At 43.5% G+C, this 23672-nt stretch overlaps 1 protein-coding gene across 5 annotated transcripts in view; it reads left to right on the top strand.

Annotated features, from left to right (window-relative positions):
• The window catches only part of ST6GAL1 (ST6 beta-galactoside alpha-2,6-sialyltransferase 1), a 144733-nt gene that overhangs the window by 61349 nt on the left and 59712 nt on the right, over positions 1-23672 (top strand). The window contains exon 1 of one of the 5 annotated variants that reach the window (XM_050776542.1): positions 5036-6253. The exons of the other annotated variants lie outside the window; for them this stretch is intronic. The gene's annotated coding sequence lies outside the window, so the exon portion shown is untranslated. Of the gene's footprint in view, positions 1-5035; positions 6254-23672 lie in introns of those variants that run through there. 5 annotated transcript variants of the gene reach the window in all.

Raw genomic sequence — 23672 nt, 5'->3', positions numbered from 1 at the left:
GATAGGCATAGACTATTGATAGACTTGATGACTATATTCAGTCGTCTGTGGGTAGCTACTTGGTGTGAAGAATTCCTTGGCCAGGGCTGAGGAGAGTTCTCTATCTTATGTCAACCCCAGCCGCCTTCTCCCATCCCTCCCTCTTAGACCATACGATGCTCTTTTTTTTAATTTCCTCTAAAAAATTTCAGTAAAGAATATAAACCAGGAGGTAGAAGGCAGGAGAATCGCTTGAATCCTGGAGGCAGAGGTCGCAGTGAGCTGAGATTGTACCATTGCGCTCCAGCCTGGTCAACAAGAGCAAAACTTCATCTCAAAAAAGCGAAAAAAAAAAAAGATATAAACCAGCTTCTCGCATTACCCAGGAGCGGCTGACCTAGATGCTTGTTCCAGTAAGTTCTCTATCACTCCCTCTCATGCTTGTCTGCCTCCCCACCTCCTCCACCCCTGCTTCCAGGTCATCTGCAGATCGCTGGGCCGGGTTTCACAGTATTGGTGTGAATCACCTCGACAGGCTTCTGCCCTTTGTGCTTGGTGCTTGCTAACTGACTTTTTTCTTTTTCTCTTGTGGTGAGGATTTTTCCACTGAAGCCTTTCGTTTATGATGTGGGAGAGACAGATAGCACCTAGCTAATTGCCTTCTCTTGGACTTGCTGTGGTTTGACTTTTCAGCCAGGCCAGGTATTTATTTTCCCTTGGGTGGAGTGTGGTTCTCCCATAGATACCTCATTCATGATTCATTTGTTTAGGGCATACAAAAGGCATTTCTTAGGACCCAGCCTGGGCCTAGCGGTGTGGTAGGTGCCTGGGCTTTGGAGAAGGCTAGGGTGGTTCCTAATTCTCTGAAAGGTCATGCCCTAATAGAGGAAACAGACAGAGAAACTGTGAGGGGCGCTGTCTTGGGGTCTGTACAGGGTGCTGTGGGAGCCCAGGGAAGGGTTCCTAACTCAGACTGGGGATCATGGAGGCTTTGACTCCTGATACTAAACTACCTCTTATTTGACACACTTTTTATGTCAGACTTCCTGGTTCTTCCCACCTATTGAGTCAAAGGGTGTCTCTGGTTCCTCCCTGGATGGACTGATACAGGCCATTTCACTCACCCTCCCAAGGGACTGTCTCCTGTGGCCTCTCCGGGTCTCATCAGTGGAGGTGTGTGTTCCTGTGGTGGGGGTTCCTTGGGAGCATGGGTGATTCACCAGCTGGCCTCATCCCGTACTGGTCCTCTGGGGTGATGGCAGTTCACCTTGTCTCCTTTGCTCTCACAACTCCACTGCGGGGGGCAGAGGTGGAGATGTTGAGCTTGTGGGCAGAAATAAGTTCCACTGAGCCACAGAGCCTGACTCTCTCACCTTCCCACAATAGAACTCAAGTTGGAATCCTTTCCCCAGCCACCTCCCCTCCCTTCTGAGGACAGAGGGTAACCTGCCCATCATCTTTGGGGTTATCAGTGGGTCCAACTGTTTGAGAGGATTTTTGGATAGCATACCATGTTATTGTCGCCAATCTCCCTCATCTTCAGCTGACCTCTCATATGGCCAAATTGATCCCGAGGTTGGGAATCCAGTTCTTCGAACTGAGCCCTTCAGACTCTGCTGTGGTACGTGAGAACAGTTTCAGTATTCCGCCATAAATACCTTGCAAAATTCTAAACGTAGTACGTGACCACTGACACGGTGTGGCTGTGTCCCACCCAAAATCTCATCTTGAATTGTAATCCCGATGATCTCCACGTGTCAAGGGAGAGACCAGGTGGAGGTAATTGAATCATGGGGCGGTTCCCCCATGCTGTTCTGATGATAGTGAGTGAGTTCTCACAAGATCTGATGGTTTTATGAGTGTCTGGGACTTCCTCCTGCCTCCTTGGGAGGAACGTGCCTTGCTTCCCCTTTGCCTTGCACCATAATTGTAAGTTCCCTGAGGCCTCCCAAGCCATGTGGAACTGCAAGTCAATTAAAACTCTTTCCTTTATGAATTGCCCAGTCTCTGGCAGTTCTCACACAGAAGTGTGAGAATGGACTCATACAATCATGACCTTAAAAAATAAATAAATAAAACAATATGGCGGGGCGTGGTAGCTCCCGCCTTTAATCCCAGCACTTTGGGAGGCCGAGGTGGGTGGATCACCTGAGGTCAGGAGTTCAAGAACAGCCTGGCCAAAATGGTGAAACCCATCTTTACTAAAAACACACAAAAATTGAGCTGCATGTGGTGGCGGGCGCCCGTAATCTCAGCTACTCGGGAGGCTGAGGCAGGAGAACCCCTTGAACCTGGGAGGTTGCAGTGAGCCAAGATCTCGCTATGGTACACTAGCCTGAGTAACAGAGTGAGACTCTGTCTCAAAAACAACAACAACAACAACAAAATACTTGAGGCCTACTTTTTTTAGAATACAAAAGCAAATTAGACGTGGTCTGTGGTCCTTGCCCCTAAGGTGCTCACAGTCCACTATTTATCCAGGTCAGATAGTTTCCACTGCTGGTCAGCGTTTATGAGGCAAACTGTTTACTAACTTGCCTAACACTGCCTGTCCCATGCAGTCCTTCCTGGGATGACAGCAGCTAGATCCTGTGACAGAGGACAGCCGTTCCCCAATCCCTCCCATCACTCCCCTCCTCTGTCTCCTGGCGATAGCTGTGGGCTGCAACTCTGACTTGAGTGTTTGTGTCCCCAATGCGTCTAGCTTCGGGTGGGGGCTGCCTTTGCAGGTACTTGATAAACACCTGCATGAGGAGTTGAAATAACAAGTTCATAAAGGAATCTAATTAGAGGGCACACTGCTGGTGGGGTCCCTGTGGTCCCTGTTTGGTGGCCCTTGGGCAGAGCACATCCTTTGACAGTTCACTCTCATAAACATCCAGTGTGGTTCCTAAGGGGCCATAATAAGCTGATGGAGTTAAGATTTAAAGAAAATTATTTCCCGTTTTTGGCATAGGGTCACCTGTACATCTTTCATTCTGAACAAAAAAGTCATGCATGTCTTGTCCTGTTCTCTCAAGCAAGTTAGTGAGATGGAAGACAATGGTGGCCAGAGACGCTGGAAGCGAAACTGAACAGTGGCGCGGACTTGCAGAAGCTCCCCCTTGGGATCACGGGGTGTGGTTTTTCTCTGCTTCGCAGTGAGATAACTTGACAGGGTTTTTAAATTTATTTATTTTTATGTTTTAGAAAAATAAGAGGCCTAGGTAGATAACTGTGCCTTCAAGGCCTTCTTTCCACCCAGAGGTAGCAGCATGCTAGAAAAGGAAAGGGTGGGCCTGGGAAACTAGATTGGAAGTTTGGCTTTGTCACTTTCTAGCTGTGTGGTCTTTCGAAAATCATTTGCTTCCTCTGAGCTTCAGCTTCTTCACCTGTAAAATAATCAACCCACAGGGTTGTTCAGAAGATTTACAATAAAAGAGAGAACCTAGCACATTACTTTGTGTGATACTTGTAACAGTGATGAGAATGATAATAATCATAATAACGATTGAATGCTAGGCTCTCTGCTGCTGCATGTAGGTAGATGTGGCTCTACTTCCTCATCAGAGAGGGTCTCTGTGGCCTGAAGGACTCGGCAGGCTCCTTGCCTTCCATGTATTTCTATGTGTTGAGATGAGATTGTCTTCAGTCCTTAAATATCAGCTCAAGTAGTAGAGGCCTAGTACAGCTTCACCTTGGAGGAGAAAAATATGTCGATTCAGCTCTACTCAGCAACTTTTTCAAAACGAAGAGATTGAGAGAGAAAGACAGAGTAATTGAGATTGAGAGAGATGGCGTAAACCCAGGAGACAGAGTCGCGCCAATTGAAATCAAAAAACAAAACCACACAGTTCTGACAGCCACTTGGTCAGCTGAAAGCCCACAAGTGCAGGTGCGGAGACATGAATTAGACTTCTCTCAGTTTCTAGGGTGAGCAGCTTGTGGGGCCAGGTGCGATCCCAGTATTTAAATGTTTGTCTTTTTAATGTAACATGGTGGTAAACTGAAGATAATTACTTCTTCTGTTGCACATCCTGATCCCTTTCAGGGCTGGAGTCTAACGCAGCTGTGTTAGATTCACTGAGTGAATTTTACATGAGTGTTCAGGCCTGTATAAACAGACCATATATTCTGTACCTCATAGGTGATTCAAAGTGGGGGGACTTTTTGTTTGTTTAACTTTCATTTACTGCACATGAATAGTCATACAAAATAAGATGTTGTTTTAACTGACTTCGAATTCAGCTGTTTATTTTTTCATTTTTACTGTAGATATTTCAGTTTTTCTACGTGTATTTAAAAGACAGAGACCCTTTAAAAACAGGCCGGGTGCAGTGGCTCACGCATGGAATCCCAGCACTTTGGGAGGCCAAGGTGGCTAAGGAGTTTGAGACCAGCCCGGCCAACATGACGAAACTCCATCTCTACTAAAAACACAAAAGTTAGCCAGGCATGATGGGTGCCTGTAATCCCAGCTACTCAGGAGGCTGAGGCAGGGGAATTGCTTGAACCCAGGAGGCGGAGGTTGCAGTGAGCCAAGATCACGCCACTACACACTCCAGCCTGAGCAACAGAGCAAGACTCCATCTCAAAAAAAAAAAAAAAAAAAAAAAACCTTTAAAAATAAAAACGACAAGATACTATTATCACATTCAAATAAGTAAATATTCCTTAATACCAGGTATGGCGTCAATATTCAATTTTCCTCAATTATTACATATATGCGTGTATGTGTATATATTAGTGTGCGTGTGTATGTGTATGTGTATAGATGTGGGTGTGTATAGTTTTAAAGTAGGTTGTGTATTCAAATTAGGATCCAGATAAAATCCAAGTGCAATAGATTGGTAAGAACTTTAAGATTGTTAAAATGGGCCGGGCGTGGTGGCTTACGCCTGTAATCCCAGCACTTTGGGAGGCCAAGGCGGGCAGATCATGAGGTCAGGAGATCGAGACCATCCTGGCCAACATGGTGAAACCCTGTCTCTACTAAAAATACAAAAATTAGCTGGGCGTGGTGGCTTGTACCTGTGTTCCCAGCTACTTGGGAAGCTGAGGCAGGAGAATGGCTTGAACCTGGAAGGTGGAGCTTGCAGTGAGACAAGAATGCACCACTGCACTCCAGCCTGGGCGACAGAACGAGACTGCCTCAAAAAAAAAAAAAAATTATTAAAATGCAGGCTGTGCATGGTGGCTCACTCCTAAAACCCCAGCACTTTGGGAGGCTGAGGCAGGAGGATCACCTGAGGTCAGGAGTTTGAGACCAAACTGGCCAACATGGCGAGACCCCATCTCTACTAAACATGCAAAAATTAGCTGGGCATGGTGGCTTATGCCTGTAATTCCAGCAACTCGGGAGGCTGAGGCAGGAGAATAGCTTGAGCTGGCGAGGCAGAGGCTGCAGTGAGCCGAGATCATGCCACTGTGCTCCAGCTTGGGTGACAGATTGAGACTCTGTCTCAGAAAAAAAAAAAAGATTGTTTAATGAATGCTTTTAATCAATAGCTTCCCATGGGAGAGATCACTGATTTGAGATATAGTCTTTGGGTGAGGTGTGTGGCTGCACTGTGTCTGTGTGCACAGGTAGACACAGGCCCGCAGATGCCGCAGCCATATTATCGGCGCGTATTTATTCCCATCGCATGTACCATTCCTCTCACAAACAGCTGCTTCCTGATCATTTGTCTTTTTAAATAAGAATAAGATATTTTGAGATTCTTTTTTTCTCTTTAAATATTTGAATGCAGGTCTATTCGAAGGACCAGTATATTGAATAGCAGTAATATTTGAAGGACTAGTCGGCTGTAGAAGCCTTGACTTCAGATCTTCACCCAAGAAGCTTTGTGTATTGGCTTTTCCTGGGCCGTTCAGATAGACAATTGCGTTTTTGATACAGTCAGAGTTTGCAGCTTAGCTTAACTAGAGATAATCCGGATCTTATTTTGGAATTAGGAAGGAACATGTTATGAGGTAGAAAAGCCCACTCGGTTACCTACACGATGGCATAGCTTTGTGCTTTTCATGCTTTGTGGCCTTGCAAGGAGGTAGCGTGTGGGTGGTTAGGAGTTGTTTCCTGGCTAAAAATAGGAACAGCATGTTGTGAGACAGGAGCTTCTTCTCTCACAAGCCTCTGTGCACATAGTGGAGGGTTGTGCATTTGCTGCAGGTAGTACTTAAGCTCCAAGAACTTACGGCACACATGCTTGAGTGGATCATGGGTGAGCTGGAGAACCTGAAGTAGCAAAGGCAAGAAGGCAACAGCGTTCCATCTGTGGAAGGACCTACCAACCAGGTATCTCTGGTGACAGGGCCCATCTCATAGGTGGCCCACCGTACATCATACCCTGATGTTTTCTTTGCTTTAAGTGCTACAGAATTCCAGGCTCATGCATACCTTTCTGCTCTCCTGTTGTGCAAACGTCTGTACGCTAGAGTCCTTCCTGTTGGCCACTACCTACGTGAGCCCTGCTTCTTGCCCCTCTCTGCTTGGGTCCCTGCTACACTGGTACTCTGCTTGGGTCCCTGCTACACTGGTACTCTGCTTGGGTCCCTGGAATGTGGACCCACTTTCCACTTTGTATTGCCAGTTTGTTTCCAAGGTCATCTCCACTTTGAGTTTCTTCGTGACCACTTCACACAGCACACTTGGTGTGTGTGGCGGTTCGAGGGGCTCTGTCTGGAGCACTGCGCTTTGGCTATGTTGGAGGCGGGCAGGTGGGAAGGAAGAAGTGTATTCTTGGGGAAATTTGGTTTTAGAGACAGGAGACATGGAAAATAGTTAAGTAATAATAGAAAATGGGAGGCATGGACTATCAGAGGAGGCTGGGCAGTCCTGCCTGGGCATGTGACGCTACTTCCTCCTCATCTTTATAGTCCTTTGCATTTATCAAGCACTGTCACACGTGTTATCTCATGCAACGCCCAGGGTGTTGCCCCCCTGTTTTGTAAGTGACAAAACTGTCACTGGATGAAATGACATGCTAAAGGTCATCTAGTTAGTAATGGTAGAATGAGGGCTGGAGCCCAGTCTTCTGATTCTAAGTCTAGTTCCTATTCTGCTCTTCATCATCTGTCTCAGAATGGTAAACTGAGGCTTGGAAAGGAAAAGGAACTCACCTAGCCTAAAGATTAAGGGTTTTAGGCCAGCCACGGTGACTCATGCCTCCCAATATTTTGAGAGGCCGAGGTAGGAGGATTACTTGAGTCCAGGAGTTTGAGCCCAGCCTGGGTAACATAGTAAGACCCTGTCTTTTCAAAAAATAAAAAAAAAAAAATAACCGGGTGTGGTAGCACACACCAGTAGTCACAGCTAATCAGGAGGCTGAGGTGATTGGATCACTTGAGCCTGGGAGATTGAGGCTGGAGTGAGCTGCGACGGAATCATGGTACTCCAGCGTAGGACCGAGTGAGATTTTCTCAAAAAAAAAAAAAAAAAAAAAGGAAGGATTTTAGACAGTGCTGACAATACTGAGACAATGCTGACCAGTGAGTGGGGACAGACAAATAAAGAAGTAACATTGTGCAGAACTGTGTTCTAAGCCAGTGCTATCTAATGGAAATAGAAAGCAAGCCACATGTGTGGGCTGCATACATAGTTTTCAAATTTGTAATAGCCACATTAAAAAAGCAAAAAGAGGCCAGGCGTGGTGGCTCATGCCTGTAATTCCAGCACTTTGGGAGGCTGAGGCAGGAGGATCACTTGAGTAGGAGACCAGCCTGGGCGACACCCTGTCTCTATTATTATTTTTATAAAATTTATTTTTTTTAAAAAAATAAGAAACAGATGAAATTAATTTAAACAATATAGACCTACACAGGGGTTAAGGGCACTAGCTCTCTTTGAAGTTGAAAATCCATGTATATTTTCTAAAAGTAGACTCTGAAAAATAAGAAAAAGAAAGAAAATTCATGTATAACTTTTGACTCCCCCTAAACTTAACACGAATAGCCTACTGTTAACCAGAAGCCTTACTGATAACATAAAAAATTAATGAACACATATTTTATATGTTATGCGTTTTATATACTGTATTCTTATAATAAAGTAAGCTAGGGAAAAGAATGTTATTGGGAAAATCAGAAGAAAGAGAAAATATATTTATTATTGAATAAGTGGAAGTGGATCCTCATAAAGGTCTTCATCCTCATCATCTTTACATTGAGCAGGCTGAGGAGGAGGAAGAGGAGGGGTTGGGATTGTTGTTTCGGGAATGGCAGAGGTAGAAGGAGGGCTGGGCGAGGTGGGAGAGACAGGCACACTCAGTGCAACTTTTATTGAAAAACATCTGCATATAAACGGAACTGTGCTGTTTAAGGATCAACTGTATTTTATTTAACTCAATATATTCAAAATACTGTTACTTTTTCATGTAATCAGTATAAAATTACGAATCATACTTTCTACATTCTTTTTCCATACGAAATCTTCGATGTGTATTTTTACACTTACAGCACGTCTCAGTTTGGCCTAACCACATGTGGCTAGTGGCTGTTGCATTGTGGAGCCCAGTTCTAAGCATTTTACATATATTATTTCACATAGTTCAGATGGTTGAGGAAATGAAGCCCAGAGAGGTTAGGTAACTTGCCTGGGGGGCACGAAGCTGGAAAGCCACAGAGCTGGATCCCGTCCTCTCCTTCCTCTTCCCACTCTGGCCAACAGCCAATCCTCCAGGAAGGGGGCCCTGGGGCAATGCAGGGGCAGCTCATTTCCAAACCATTGTTAAACTTGCTCTCGTGGAGGCAGCTGGTCCTGGGGAAGTAAAGGGAATCCTCCTCTTTAGATGCATACGCAAAAGTTAAGGGCATCCTTTTACTAGGCAGTAAGCCTCTGTCTAGGGATGTGGGACCATAACGCCACTCTCCACTTAGCAGGTGTGCACCATTCAAGGTGATAATGCATAGGAACAGCTCACCTAAGCCAAAGCCAGGCCATTGTTGGTGCTGAATAAATGTGTTTTCTGTCCTCTATGCTAAGGCAAGACATCCGCGGAAGTAGACCCGGATTTGTCGCCTTCAAGGGAGACTACTATAATCTTTTTGTTTGTTTGTTTGTTTGTTGTTTTGTGTTTTTTGTTTTGTTTTTTGCTTTTTGAGACGGAGTCTCGCTGTGTCGCCCAGGCTGGAGTGCAGTGGTGCAATCTCGGCTCACTGCAAGCTCCGCCTCCCTGGTTCAAGCAATTCTCCTACCTCAGCCTCCTGAATAGTTGGGACTACAAGAGTGCGCCACTGCCCCTGGCTAATTTTGTATTTTTAATAGAGATTGGGTTTCACCGTGTTAGCCAGGATGGTCTTGATCTCCTGACCTCATGATCCGCCGTCGTTAGCCTCCCAAAGAGCTGGGATTACAGGCGTGAGCCTCCGTGCCGGCCAAGACTACTATGTTCTAATGAAGGGGAAGTGGAGTGGGAGGGCCATGTGCGTGCTCTGGGGGCAACAAACTTGGTGCCAGACTTGCTTTTCTTGTTTTACTCACAAACGTTATGACAGCAGTCAAGATACACTTTTATTTATTTATATATATTTTTAGAAACAGAGTCCCCCTCTCTTGCCCAGGCTGGAGTGGTATCGTAGTTCACTGAAGCCTTGAACTTGTGAGCTCAGGATCCTTCTGCCTCAGCCTCCTGAATAACTGGGACTGTAGACGTGTGCTATCACACTGAGCTATTTTAAGAATTTTTTTTTTTTTTTTTTTTTTTTTTTTTTTTTTTGAGACAGAGTCTTGCTCTGTCGCCCGGGCTGGAGTGCAGTGGCCGGATCTCAGCTCACTGCAAGCTCCGCCTTCCGGGTTCACGCCATTCTCCTGCCTCAGCCTCCCGAGTAGCTGGGACTACAGGCGCCCACCACCGCGCCCGGCTAATTTTTTGTATTTTTTAGTAGAGATGGGGTTTCACCGTGTTAACCAGGATGGTCTTGATCTCCTGACCTCGTGATCCGCCCGTCTCGGCCTCCCAAAGTTTGGCCAGACGGGTCTTGAACGTCTGGCCTCCAGCATTCCTCCTGCCTTGGCCTCTCAAAGTGTTGGGATTTATAAGCGTGAGTCATGGTGCCCAACCAAGACACATTTTAAAAACCCTGCCTCCTGACACATTACTGTTCACTGGTAACAATGGTCCTTTGCAATCATAGTCTGTTTGCAAAACAAGCTTTTAATAGAATTACAATTTTAGTGTTGATCAAAAGTTTATTTTGGGCCAGGCGTGGTGACTCATGCCTGTAATCTCTGCACTTTGGGAGGCTGAGGTGGGTGGATCACCTGAGGTCGGGAGTTCGAGACCAGCCTGGCCAACATGGTGAAACTCTGTCTCTACTACAAAATCCAAAAAAAAAAAAAAAAAAAAAAAAAAAAATTAGCTGGGCATGGTAGAGGGTGCCTGTAATCCCAGCTACTCGGGATGCTGAGGCAGGAAAATCTCTTGAACCCGGGAGGGGAGGGGGCAGTGAGCCAAGATTTTGCCATTGCACTCCACCCTGGGTGACTAGAGCGAGACTCTGGCTCAAAAAAAAAAAAGAAACTTTGTTTCTCCCGTTATCATAAACATTGTTTTTCATCTGTATAGTGCATGTCCTGTGTTAATGGCTTCATAGACAATCATGGACTTCTGGATCACAATTTGCTTTTTCCTATGGCTATTTAGGTTGTTCCAAAATTTCTCAGCATTACATTTGATGCTACAGTAGGAACCCACAAATTTATGTTTCTTTTCTGTTTTTGAACTATTGTTAGTTGTTCTGAGGTATTTTCTTAAGGTTTCACTTCTTTTTTCCCAGCCATGAGTGATACGTGAGCACAACCGTTTTGCTATTAATCACCAGCCTTGGGTGTGAAAATTTACTCAGTTCTGCTAAATTTAACTGGACTAGAAATGGGCCAAGCATTTGTGTGTACTTCCCCAGATGCTTTTTAGAACACTGCCTATGAAACTGACCAGAGTGTCAGGTGAGGCCATCATTGGCAGAAAGGTGCCTTCCTTGGGAGAAGGTGGGTTAAACAGTTTTTCTGTGCAGATTAATGGTGAGAGCCAAACCTGAAGACCCACAGGTTTCAAGCTAGCCATGTGGCTTCACTAAGTTTGGCTTCAACTTCCCACAATGGTACAGAAGCAGGGTAGAACTTGGGGTTCCTACGTGAACTCTGGACATTCTGAAATGTCCACAGCCCGAGGAAAGGGATGAGCTGCATGTCACCTTCCATACCCTCTGCTGCACATAGATCTGTCTCAGGCATTGAATCAGAGGGATGTGTGACTTTGGACCAATTATTTTACCTCTCTCTGCCTCATTTCTTTATCTAAAATCAGATGACAGCAATGTCTCCCTGTAATATTGCAGTGGGGATTAAATCTGTTAATACTTGAAAAGTGCTAAGATCAGTGCCTGGCACATAATTAGTACTCAATAACTGTTGTAAATGTGGGTTTGGATCTCACTTCCAGTGCTTTCTAGATGCCCCCTTTGGTCAAATGGCTAACATTTCTGAACTTCAGGTTCATCTGTAAAATGGGATTATCGTACCTGCTTCAGCAGCATGTTAGGGGTTTAAGTGAGAAAATGCATTTCACACAGTGTCCTGCACATAAAGGGCTCACCATAAATGTAATGAAAAACAAACAAATGGCCGGGTGCAGTGGCTCATGCCTGTATTCCCAGCACTTTGGGAGGCTGAGGCGGATGGATCATGAGGTCAGGAGTTTGAGACCAGTCTGACCAACATGGTGAAACCTTGTCTCTACTAAAAATAGAAAAATTAGCCGGGCATGGTGGCAAGTGCCTGTAATCCCAGCTTCTCAGGAGGCTGAGGCAGGAGAATTGCTTGAACCCGGGATGCGGAGGTTGCAGTGAGTCGAGATCATGCCACCACACTCCAGCCTGGGCGACAGAGTGAGACTTTGTTTTAAAAAAAAACCCAAAAAACAAAACAAACAAACAAACAAACAAACACTGTTTTTAGCTTTATTTTCTGCTCTACCAAAGAGAGAGCTTTGTTGCCTTACATTGGTGTTGTAATTAGCTCTTCGATCTGACCATATTTTCTATTATGGTGTATTTTTAAGTGCACATTCTAGGTTTAAGGCCATCATGAAACAAATGGGAGGCAAATCAACATTTACATGTGTCTGAAGCTTTCAATATGATTTTGTTTTGGAGATGAATGAGCTCATAATTCCACAAAGAAGGGATGATATTTCATATACTTATTAGTTTAGGGATTTCCCTCCCACACTTAGTGTCATGGGAAACTGTCAGGTTTATGGAAGCTATCAAATATTTCTTTATGCTCAGCAACACAGAAGAAAGTTGTCTACATGATAAGGTAAAAAACACACTCCTTAGGAAATGCAAAGAAATGACCAAAAAGACCCTTGAGCCCAGCTCATTCCCCTCCCCTGGTCTGTCCAACTTGCCCTCATCTTCTTGTCTGAGCTGAGACGTGTCTCCCTGGCAGCCTCCCTGAACCATCCAGCCTGGGAGCTGGGTCCTCTGAATGGTGAGCCACTCTGCGGCTGTCATGTCCTCCTCCATGCCCCTTTCTGGAGACAGAGGCATTTATGGAGTGCTGTGATGTTCAGGCCGGGTGTTAGGTAATGGGTGTTTATTGGCTGAATGAATGAACTTGTAAAAATCTTCCTGTGATGATAGAAGTGTGTGTAATAAAGACAGGTGGATCTGCAAAGCCAAACAAGAAGAAGAGAGATGCCATTATCTGCTCAGGCTAAGGAAAAGTGAATGTAGTCATTACGTCTGGAAAATGCCAAGGACTTCTTTCCTTCATTTTTTACGTGGCCTTGCACCCTGTGAAGCATTGACTGGGAGGTTCATTGTGGCTTTCTTGCTGCTAAGCATCTCCTCTCTGCCAACATCTCATCAATTCCTGTCTGTACCACTTACCTTTGCCTACGATTCGGGGTGAGGAAAGTTCTGTGATTTGTCTGTTTCTATTTCTGGGTAAAATCTCAACTCTGGGCATATCAGCAGAAAGGGTTTTGAAATGTCCCTTGATTCAGATGATTCTGAATCAATGGCATGTATATGTGTGTGCATAATTACCCTTATCCAAAAAATTCTGCATTATAATTCTTTAAACGCACAGGTTCACAAATTATTAGAAAGTATATTTTATATACTATTTACAGTAGCAAAATATCAATTTTAGAAAGTATATTTTATATACTATTTACAGTAGCAAAATATCAAATGCAAGAAGCAAATTTAATTAAAGATAGGCAAGACATTTTACTGAAGACTATAAAACATTAGTAAGAGAAATAAAACAATGGCTTATGCAATTATGGAAACTGACAATTACCAAGATCTGTGACTGGCAAGGTGGAGGCCCAGGAGAACCAATGGTGCAGTTCCAGTCTGAGTCCAAAGGCCTGAGAACCAGGGAAAGCCAATGGCGTAGTTCTAGTGCAAATGCCAGTTGGCTTAAGGCCTTTCAGCTTGAGTTCAAAGGCAGGGGAAAAAAAACCCAAAACCAAACCAAACCAAAACAGCAACAACAAAAACAATGCCCCAGCTCAAGGCAGTCAGATAGGAGGAGCTCCCGCTTACCTGTGGGAGGGTCCGCCTATTTTATTGTATTCAGGCCGTTAACTGATTGGATAAGGCCCACCAGTAGAGGGGGCAATCTGCTCTACTCAGCCTGCTGATTCCAATGCTAATTTAATCCAAAACAACCTCATTGAAACACCCAGAATGTTTGACTAAATATCTGGGTACTCTGTGGTGCAGTCAAGTTGGCACATAAAATCAGCCATCACCATCAATTTGGGGGAAAACTGACATTTTAACAAAATTTAATCTTTCAGTTTATAAACATGGTATATATCCCCCATTCATTTAGATCTTTTATTTCTCTCACTAGTGTTTTGTAGTTTTCAGTAAAAAGTCTTGCCTATCTTTAATTAAATTTGTTTCTTGGCATTTGATACATTGCTACTGTAAATAATATATATTTTCAATAATTTGTGAAATTGTGCTTTTAAAGAATTATAATGCAGAATTTTTAGGAGAAGGATAATTGAAAATCCGTCAAGACAGCAGTGAAGTTTAGGAACTACCATTCTGGACATAACTGTAAGTCATTAATAAAATATTCCTTACATCCCTGTGCTACTTTATTGTTCCAAAACATTTGTTTTTCCTTTGGTCCTCATAAGGGTTCTTAGAAAGAGACAGAAGAGCTATTATTTCTACTTTCATACAAGGAAATGTGGCCTCAGGGATTGATGTGGTTTGAATATATGTCCCCACCAAATCTCATGTTGAAATGTAACCCCCAGTGTTGGAGGTGGGGCCTGCTGGGAGGTGTTTGAGTCATGGGGGTGGATCTTTCATGGCTTGGAGTTGTCCTCACATCAGTGAGTTCTCGTGAGATCTGGTTGTTTAAAAGCATGTGGCACCTCCCCCGCCACTGCCTCTTGCTTTTGCTTTCGCCATGTGACGTGCCTGCTTCTGCTTCACCTTCCACCATAATTAAAAGCTCCCTGAGGCCTCCCCAGAAAGTGAGCAGATGCTGGTACCATGCTTGTACAGCCTGCAGAGCTGTGAGCCAATTAAATCTCCTTTCTCTATAAATTACCCAGTCTCAGGTGTTTATAGCAATGGAAGAACAGACTAACACAGGGAGACTATCTAAAAGTCCTGTGACTAGCAGGTGGCAGAGCCAGCCCCAGAGCCCAGGACTTTTCCCAGGAGAGAGGTCCTACTTCTGATACCGAAGTTTTTCTATAGAAAGATGGCCTTTTATAAGCATTACTGAGAACATACTTCCAGGTGCCCAGGAAGAATCTCCTGCCTGTAGCCTCCATAGGCAGTGTAGGAGGAAGAGAAGAAGACGGCAGAGTGGACCAAGGTAACAATATGTAATACACTAGAGTCGGGAGCAAGAACAGTGTCCTGTTAACCTATATAGCACTTTTGTGCTATTAAGAAAGGGTGCCCTTTCAGCCAGGACCAGATGCCATTATGCAATGAACAACTTGTACAGTCATATGTGACATCCCAGAGAGATAACAACAAATACAGAAACCTTAATCAGGAATTAATTATTGATGAGGAAGCTAAATTGGTGAGTATTTTGTTTCTTTCCTTTAGAGAAATTCATTGAAAATACTTTCAAGATGATTCAAAGCTAAAAGAGAAGAAATCATCTTTCTTTCCCCTGCTTTTTACAACCTTTCTATCTTCTATCCTTTCTGTTTCTTGTCTTCTTCCTTTCCTTACTCAGCACTTATTGAGTGCCAGGGCATGAAAATGCAGAGATAAATGAGACGGCATCTCTCCCTAGGAACATCTAAGTCTTAGAAACTTTTTTGACTGCCACCACCAAGGAGAAGTACATTTTTTGGTATTGCAGTTTTGTTTTAGGTCTTTTTTTTTTAAGGGTTATGTATTGAAACATTTATGAATGAAATGATGAGTTCAGGATTTGTTTCAAAATCTAGGGATCTAGGCGTGAGTGGAGTATACACAAAACAGGATTGACCGTGAGTTGATAATACTGAAACTGGTCATGGGTCTGTGGGGGTTCATTATCTGTCATCCATCTTTCTAATGATCTATTTGAGACAAAAGTTTCATCAAGCTCTACTTTCTCTCATTACATGCAGTGAATTCTGATATTTTAAAATCTAGTTTATTCTCTCTTTCAAAACCTGGTCCTTGGGCCCTAAATTGTTTTTGAAACCCACGAAGGTAAAATAATACGTATTTTAAAAAACACTGATGTATTGAGGGAGAGAAGGACCCATAAAATAATTGCTTACTGTTGACCAGGAAGTGCTACTAGAATATGGTCAGAGGGCTGTAGGAGCACATAGGAGGGAAGGACCGACCACCAGGGTCCTGGGGAGTCTGGGAAAGCCCTTCAGTAATTTGCATGGAAGAGGAGACATCTGCATCTTTGACAAGATGGTGGGGGGATATTTGACCTTGAGGATGAGGGAAGTGGTGCAAGTGGGATGAGCCAACCTGAGTTCGGTATGGCTGGAATGTGAGGGCTGTTGGGGAGGGCAGGAAATGAGGTAACAGATAGCAGCAGCAGCAAAAGTCACATGTCTTCTGGAACAGTCTAAGGAATTCAGATTTTATCTGTGTTTCAGGGAACCATTGGAGGGTAAACTGAGAAATGACCCTGTTTCATTTGCCTCTTACAGAGATCATTCTGTCAGCTCTGTGTAGGTAGAGCAGTCTACCTCTGTGGTCATGATTTAGAGCATAAAACCTATACCCAAAGGAGAGCCAGTCTGGAAGCCAGATCTAACCTACCTCATGTCCCCACTCTGCCACATGACTTCTCAGATCTACACAAATTGGGCTTTTTCAAGTATTTATCAAAACAAAAATTGCAGTTGCTTTCAGGACGTAGGAAGAGGTGGAAATTGAGCCACTTCCCTGTGTGCTCCTTTCCCCTTTTCCCTGCATAGCCTTCTCTCATGTGCAGAGTTATGGCCACCTGTGAGAGATTCATAATAATCACCTACAATGTGGCATTTTTCTAGGTGCTTTACAACTGTTACCTCACTTAATCTTCATAATAATTCTATGTGGTAACTATTATTGTTATTAGTTTCATTTCATAGATGAGGAAACTGAGGTAAAAAGAAGTGACTTGTCTAAGGTCACACATCTAGCAATTAGCAGACCTGGGATTTTGGCAATCTGGCCCCAAAGTCTACTCTCTTCACCACCATTGTGCTTCTTGATTAAGTTTTATTTCATTCCACTCATCTCCTTAGACTCAGATGTTTGAACAAAGACAGTCATGAAAAAAATTGGGCTTTAAGTTTTATTCTCAAGATTGCCAAATCCCTTTCTTCGCTAATGAGAGGAGGAGGAAAGTGTTCTAGCTGGGAGAAAAAGGATGGCTTCTTAGAAGGAAGTGGTATTTTAGTGGAGCTTTGAAACATGGGTGAGAAGTAAATTGCTGAGAAGGATGAGTTGCTAGTACAGCCAAGATGAAACAATCCAACCACAATCTCTACCAATGTTTACAACAAAAAACTGGAGAGGATGCAAAAAACTACATGAGAACTCTGAACAGTAATAGCAGGCAGGCAGAGTACTGGGTTCAAAACTTGAACAATGACTCACAATGAACATGGATTTGCAGAACAGTATGGAAAGCTAAGAGTCCGAGATAACTCCATCTTTCTAGCTAGAGGAAGCAGTGAGGAAAAAGCCACTGGAAGCCAGAGAGTGTGAGGAAATCCCTAAGAGGAGAGAGCTGGAAAAAGGGATCCACAAATTGGACTGACAAAAGTCCTGGGCACACTACAAGGTGTGCATGCATGGAACAGACCCAAGAGGCACAGAAGAGGTTATAAGAATCTAACTGTGATATTAACAACCATCCAAGTCCCAGACAAACTCTTGAATGGAGCATGTGACAGATTGACTCAAATGGCATAGCAAAAGCTTTGAAAACTGATCTGTCACTCATAAAAAGCGAGACAAATCCCAGCACTTTGGGAGGCCGAGGCGGGCGGATCACGAGGTCAGGAGATCGAGACCACAGTGAAACCCCGTCTCTACTAAAAATACAAAAAATTAGCCAGGCGCGGTGGCGGGCGCCTGTAGTCCCAGCTACTCAGGAGGCTGAGGCAGGAGAATGGCGGGAACCCGGGAGGCGGAGCTTGCAGTGAGCCGAGATCGCGCCACTGCACTCCAGCCTGGGCAACAGCGTGAGACTCCGTCTCAAAAAAAAAAAAAAAAAAAAAAAAAGCGAGACAGTACTTTCAGTCCGAACCTAAGTGGGTTAATTTCCTGAAAAGAAACAAACAAACAAACAAAAAAATCAACATTTTTCAGATAATTTTTAACAGGATCCAGAGTCTCACAACATGATATTTAAAAATCCAGGATATAATTCAAATTTACTCCATATCAAAACAACCCGGAAAATCTAAACAGTACTCAAAGGAGAAGACAATTCAATAGGCACTAACACTGAAATGACTTAGATTGCGAAATTATTAGACAATAACTTAAAGTAAGTATGACCATTCTCCACTCTTGAAATTGATGGAAAGATAGAAGTTCTCAGCAGAGAAATAGAAACTGCAGAATAATCAGATAGAAATTTTAGAACTGAAAAGATGATATGGACTCAGTGGCAGAATAAAGATGACAGAGAAAAAAGCCAGCAAACTTGAAGGAGATCAATACAAATTATACACATGAAATATACATTATGAAACAAAAAACTGGAGAAAAATGAAAAGCATTTCATGGTACTGTGGGACAATGTCAAAAGGCTGAAAATTCTTGGTATTGGAATTCCATCTCAGAAGGTAAAAAGAAAACTACTGGTGCAGAAAAAAAAATATTTGGAGAAAGAATGGCTGAAATAGTTTCAAATTTAAAGAAAGACATATTTTTACAAATCGAAGAATCTCAGTAATTTCAAACAGGGTAAATTTAATGACAACTCCTCACCCACCTCATAAGAAAACTTCTGAAAATCAAGGATTAAAAAACATTAAGAGCATGAAAATATGACACATTATACTTAAGAAAAGGGAAGGAAGGAAAGAAAGAAGAAAGGAAGGAATCAAGAAAGAGAGAAAAGAGAAAAGAAAAAAGAAAGAAGGAAGGAAGGAAGGAAGGAAGGAACTCAAATGACTGTCGATTTCTCATCCAAAACCATGGTGGCCAAAGACAAAGACAGTGAAACTCCATCTTTAGAATGCTGGAAGAAAAAAAAAAACAACTATCCACTGAAAATTTTATATCCAGAAAAAATACTCTTTGGGAGTGAAAGCAAAATAAAGATATTTTCAGGTGATGGAAAACCAAGAGACTTCATTTCCAGGAGACCTGCTCTTAAAGAAATACTAATGGAAGTTTTTCAGCCTGAAGGGAAGCTGTACTAGAGGAAAAGTTAAAACTTGAGGAACAAAAGAAGAGCAGGAGAAATAATAAATATCTAATAGATTCCCCTTGATAAAAATACACACACACAAACATAAATCTCATGACATGGGTAATTACAAACTACTGGCAATATTTTAGATTTATTTCTTTCAAGTCTTTTTTTTTTTCTGTGAATAGGCATTTCTCTCTTTTTCTTTTTTGGTGTTTCTCTCTCTGTCTCTTCCTTTCATGTGGACATTTCATAACATATTTAAATATTCCTTTTTGTTAGGATTTGAGGTTGTTTCAGGTTATGCATGGACTGAAGTGAAACTACAGTCTTTGGCAGCTTTTCTGATAATTTCTTTTTTGGAGATAGAATTACTGAATTAAAAGAGAGTGGACATTTTTAATGCTTTGATACTATTTGTCGAATTGCCCACCCTCCCTCCCTTCTTTTTTTCTTTCCTTCCTTACCTCCCCCCTTTCTTCCTCCCTTTTTCTTTCAACTAAGATTATATAATATATAGTTTTATAATCTTTATTTATTCACACTATATTGTGAGCATTTTCCTGTTTTGTTAAAAAGTCAATAATTTAAAAAAATTTAAGTTGATAATGGTACTATGGTCATATTTTTTTAAAAGGACATAATTACGTATTTATGGATGGAATGATATGTCTGGGATTTACTTAAAATACTCAGGGATAGGTGGCTATTAATAAAACAGTATTGACCATGAATTGATAATTGTTGATGCTAGATAATGGATACATGGTGGTTCATTATTACTACTTTCTATAGTTTTCTATGTAAGTGCAATTTTTTTTTATTTTAAAACTTCATCTGAGTGTGGTGGTGTGTGCCTGTAGTCCTAATGCTTGGGAGGCTGAGGAGGGAGGATGGCCTGAGCCCAGGAGCTCAAGGTTGCAGTGAGCTATCACTGTGCCACTGTAGTCCAGCCTGGGTGACAGAGTGAGACCTGGTCTCTAAAAATAAGTAAGTGAATAAATGTTTTAAAAGTAAAAACTGTAAGAAATTTTTATGAATGTTATTTTAATTGTTTAATCATAACCCATTGTGGCCGGGTGCGGTGGCTCACGCCTGTTACTATAATCCCAGCACTTTAGGGGGCTGAGGCGGGTGCATCACGAGGTCAGGAGTTCAAGAGCAGCCTGGCCAAGATGCTGAAACCCCATCTCTACTAAAAATACAACAATTAGCCAGGCGTGGTGGTGGACACCTGTGATCCCAGCTACTCAGGGGGCTGAGGCAGGAGAATCGCTTGAACCCGGGAAGCGGAGGTTGCAGTGAGCTGAGATCGCGCCACTGCACTCCAGCCTGGGCAACAGAGTGAGACTTTGTCTTAAAAAAAAAAAAAATCATAACTCATTGTGTGGATATTTCATAACATATTTAACTTGTCCTCTTTAGTTGGGAATTGAGGTTATTTCAGGCTATGCATGGCTGACATAAAACTGCAGTCTTTGCTTCTCTGAATATTTCCTGTTTTTGAGATGGAATTACTGGGTTAAAAGAGAATGATCGTTTTTAATGCTTTGATATATTTAATCAAATTGTCCTTCAGAGAAGACATTCAATGTTATTTTTCCATGAGTTATTTAAAAGTGACTTTGTCTGCTGTATTGTAATTTTTTAGTCTATTAATTTGGTGGGGGAAACTGTATGTTATTATTTGAATGTGAATTTCTTTTATTTCCAGTGACATTGAATCCCCAGCCTGTCCCTGAATTGGTTCCCACCTGATTAGGGAGGAGGCAGAGAGAAGAGTAGAAAAAAAAAAGTATGTATGTATGTATGTATGTATGTATGTATGTATTTATTTATTTATTTATTTATTTTTTGAGATGGAGTCTCGCTTTGTCACCCAGGCGGGAGTGAGTGGTGTGATCTCGACTCACTGCAAGCTCCACCTCCCAGGTTCAAGTGATTCTTTTGGCTCAGCCTCCTGAGTAGCTGGGATTACAGGCATATGCCACCATGTCCAGCTAATTTTTGCATTTTTAGTAGGGACAGGGTTTCACCATGTTGGCCAGGTTGGTCTCGAACTCCTAACCTTAAGTGATCCACCCACCTCGGCCTTCCAAAGTGCTGGGGTTACAGGTGTGAGTCCCTGTGCCCGGCGAAAAAGGATTTATTTTCTCTTCCTCATTCTTCACTTTGAAGATGAGAGGCAAACACAGACAGATCCCGGATTCAAATGCTGGTTCTACAACTTACTGGTTTTGATTTTGTACCTTTATTTTTCTGACCCTCAGATTTTTTACTGAAGAAATCAGGGCAGTCATATTGGCCTCCCATGAACTGTGAAGTAATAGACATTAATACAGAAAATGCTTGGGGTGCAATGGTCAATCTGAAAATGGTAGCTTTTGTTGTCCTCGGGAAGCTGAGGCTCAGGATGTGAAACAACCTCCTGCTCTTTTTCAGAGGCGGCAAGGAACTCGGAGCTGGGTTCCTTCACGCAGGGAAGGCCCCTTGCAGGAACTGCTGCTGCTATCTGTGTCATCGCTTCTTTACCGTTTATTCTTCCAGCCTCCTGGCTCAGTCTTCATTCCCTGCTGGGCATGAAGGCAGCTATCACAGGCCAGGAAAGTCGTGTTAGGGAATTGGGTCTTAGGTAACTAATTCAAATGGCTCATGGTATTTATTTGATTCAGTGGAAATGCACCTTGCAGTGTTTGATTCAGAGGACTGGTTCGAATTTCAGGAGGGTTTGTTTGACATTGTCTCATCTTACTCTCCGGAGCAGGATTCAGACCTGGAACGCTATCTTTCCAAGGCAGCCTAGCCAAGCTATGGTCTCTGCCTCAGTTTATTGCCCTTTCCCCAGGCCTCACATCTTCCTCCCCACTCAGTCTGCCCAGGCTCAGGTCCTCTATGTTAGTCGTACTCTTGCTACACACCTGCCACCTCTGTCAGAAGGTTGAGAGCAGCCAAAACAGAAACGGGAACTGTGGCTCTCAATAAACTGCTCGCAGACCGAGCGAGAAGCGGGAGTGCTTTGTCTGTATTGACTGCATTTTTTTATTTCTTTTCTTTTTTTCGAGACAGAGTCCCGCTCTGTCACCTCGGCTGGAGTGCAATGGCACGATCTCGTTCACTGCAAACTCCGCCTCCCAGCTTCAAGCAATTCTCCTGCCTCAGCCTCTTGAGTAGCTGGGATTACAGGTGCACACCACCACACCTGGCTAATTTTTGTATTTTTAGTACAGACGGGGTTTCAGTGTTGGTCAGGCTGGTCTTGGACTACTGACCTCGTGATCCGCCCGCCTCGGCCTCCCAAAGTGCGGGGATTACAGACGTGAGCCACCTCTCCTGGCCACACGTTTTAGGTTATTTCAACACCAAGCAAATAGTCCTCCTGGGCCCAGGCTCACAGATGAGACCAGAAAACAAACCCCACCATACTCTCAGCCCTGAGCAGGGGTGCTGCCGATCGGGCACGGGGCATTTCTTCTGAAATGAAGACTGGGTGCCAGGCCGTAGGGCTGCCAGCCTGCCCGTGGTTTCTCTCTGGGACCATCTGACTGATTTCCTGTTTTCTTCCCTGAGCACATTCAGTGCAAGAGGTCTAAGCATGAGGGTGGGAGGTGCGGTGAGTTTGGCCTGTTTTCCAAACAGAGGGAAAATCCAGGGAAGTCAGCAGGCTTCGTTATGAGGCATCGGGTCTACCAGCGTTTCCTATTTCAGGCCATGAGCACCTGCTCTGTGGAAATGAAAGCAAATATTTACCAGGCAGGGGCTGCAGAGGGCTGGCAGGGGTGAGGTGGAAGGGCTCAGGGAGAATTTAACAATGTTGTGTTTTCATCTTGATGATCACACAAAATGATTCTGTACCAGTCACGATGACTTCAATTCATAATGGAGGAGACGTTTAGCGTCTCAAGTGCTTCTCGAACACTGTTCTTCGTCCTCTTCAAAATGGGAGCGTACTTAATCTGTAAGCTTTATTTCCTGTGGCTCTACAGAAGTGACGAAATAACAGCACTGTCTGGAGATACTTAAAATAACAAACATTTCCTCTGAACAGTTTAAAGGCTTCTCCCATCTATTACTTCCCCTGTGCTTTCCCTTAACTGTGAAATAGGGACTATTAAGTCCTTTTTTTTCACATGAGGAAACAGAGACTAAGAGAGGATGAGTGACTTTTCTGAGGACACACAGTGATTTGGTTGGAGAGTTAGAGGACCTCACATTTGTGCCCCAGTTTCGGGCTTTTTCTATTAGCTCAGTCTTCACAGTGACACCCCCTTGACCCTGCCTCCCACGAGAGTCCCACGTTCCTATTCTCTTTGCTGTGGAGCAGTGTTTGAAATAGCTAACACTCAAAGTGGCAACTATTGTTTCGTTTTGTTTTTGTTTTTGAGACAGGGTCTCCCTCTGTCACCCAGGCTGAAGTGTGGTGATGCAGTCTCGGCTCACTGTGACTTCCACCTCCTGGGTTCAAGAGATTCTTGTGCCTCAGCCTCCTGAGTAGCTGGGATTACAGACGTGTGCCCCACGCCTGACTAATTTTTGTATTTTTAGTAGAGACACGGTTTCACCATATTGGCCAGGCTGGTCTTGAACTCCCGACCTCAGGTGATCCGTCCACCTTGGCCTCCCAATGTGCTGGGATGACAGGCATGAGCCACCGCGCCCGGTCACAAATACTGGTTTTGTTGAGATGAACATCAAGGTCTCGTGCTTAGCCAAAGATAAATACTGATTCATGACACTCCCAAAAATTTCATCTCATCCTTGGAAATGAAGACTTTCCACACTCAAGAGCAGTCAAGCCAGGCTCCAGCCTTCTGTTCCTCTTCCCCTGCTTCCCGGCAGGTACAGG

The sequence above is a fragment of the Macaca thibetana genome, chromosome 2 (genome assembly GCF_024542745.1).
Source record: "Macaca thibetana thibetana isolate TM-01 chromosome 2, ASM2454274v1, whole genome shotgun sequence".
Classification (NCBI taxonomy): Eukaryota; Metazoa; Chordata; class Mammalia; order Primates; family Cercopithecidae; genus Macaca; species Macaca thibetana.
The sequence above is the reverse complement of the archived record's forward strand: the minus strand, read 5'-3'. Positions and strand labels throughout refer to the sequence as shown.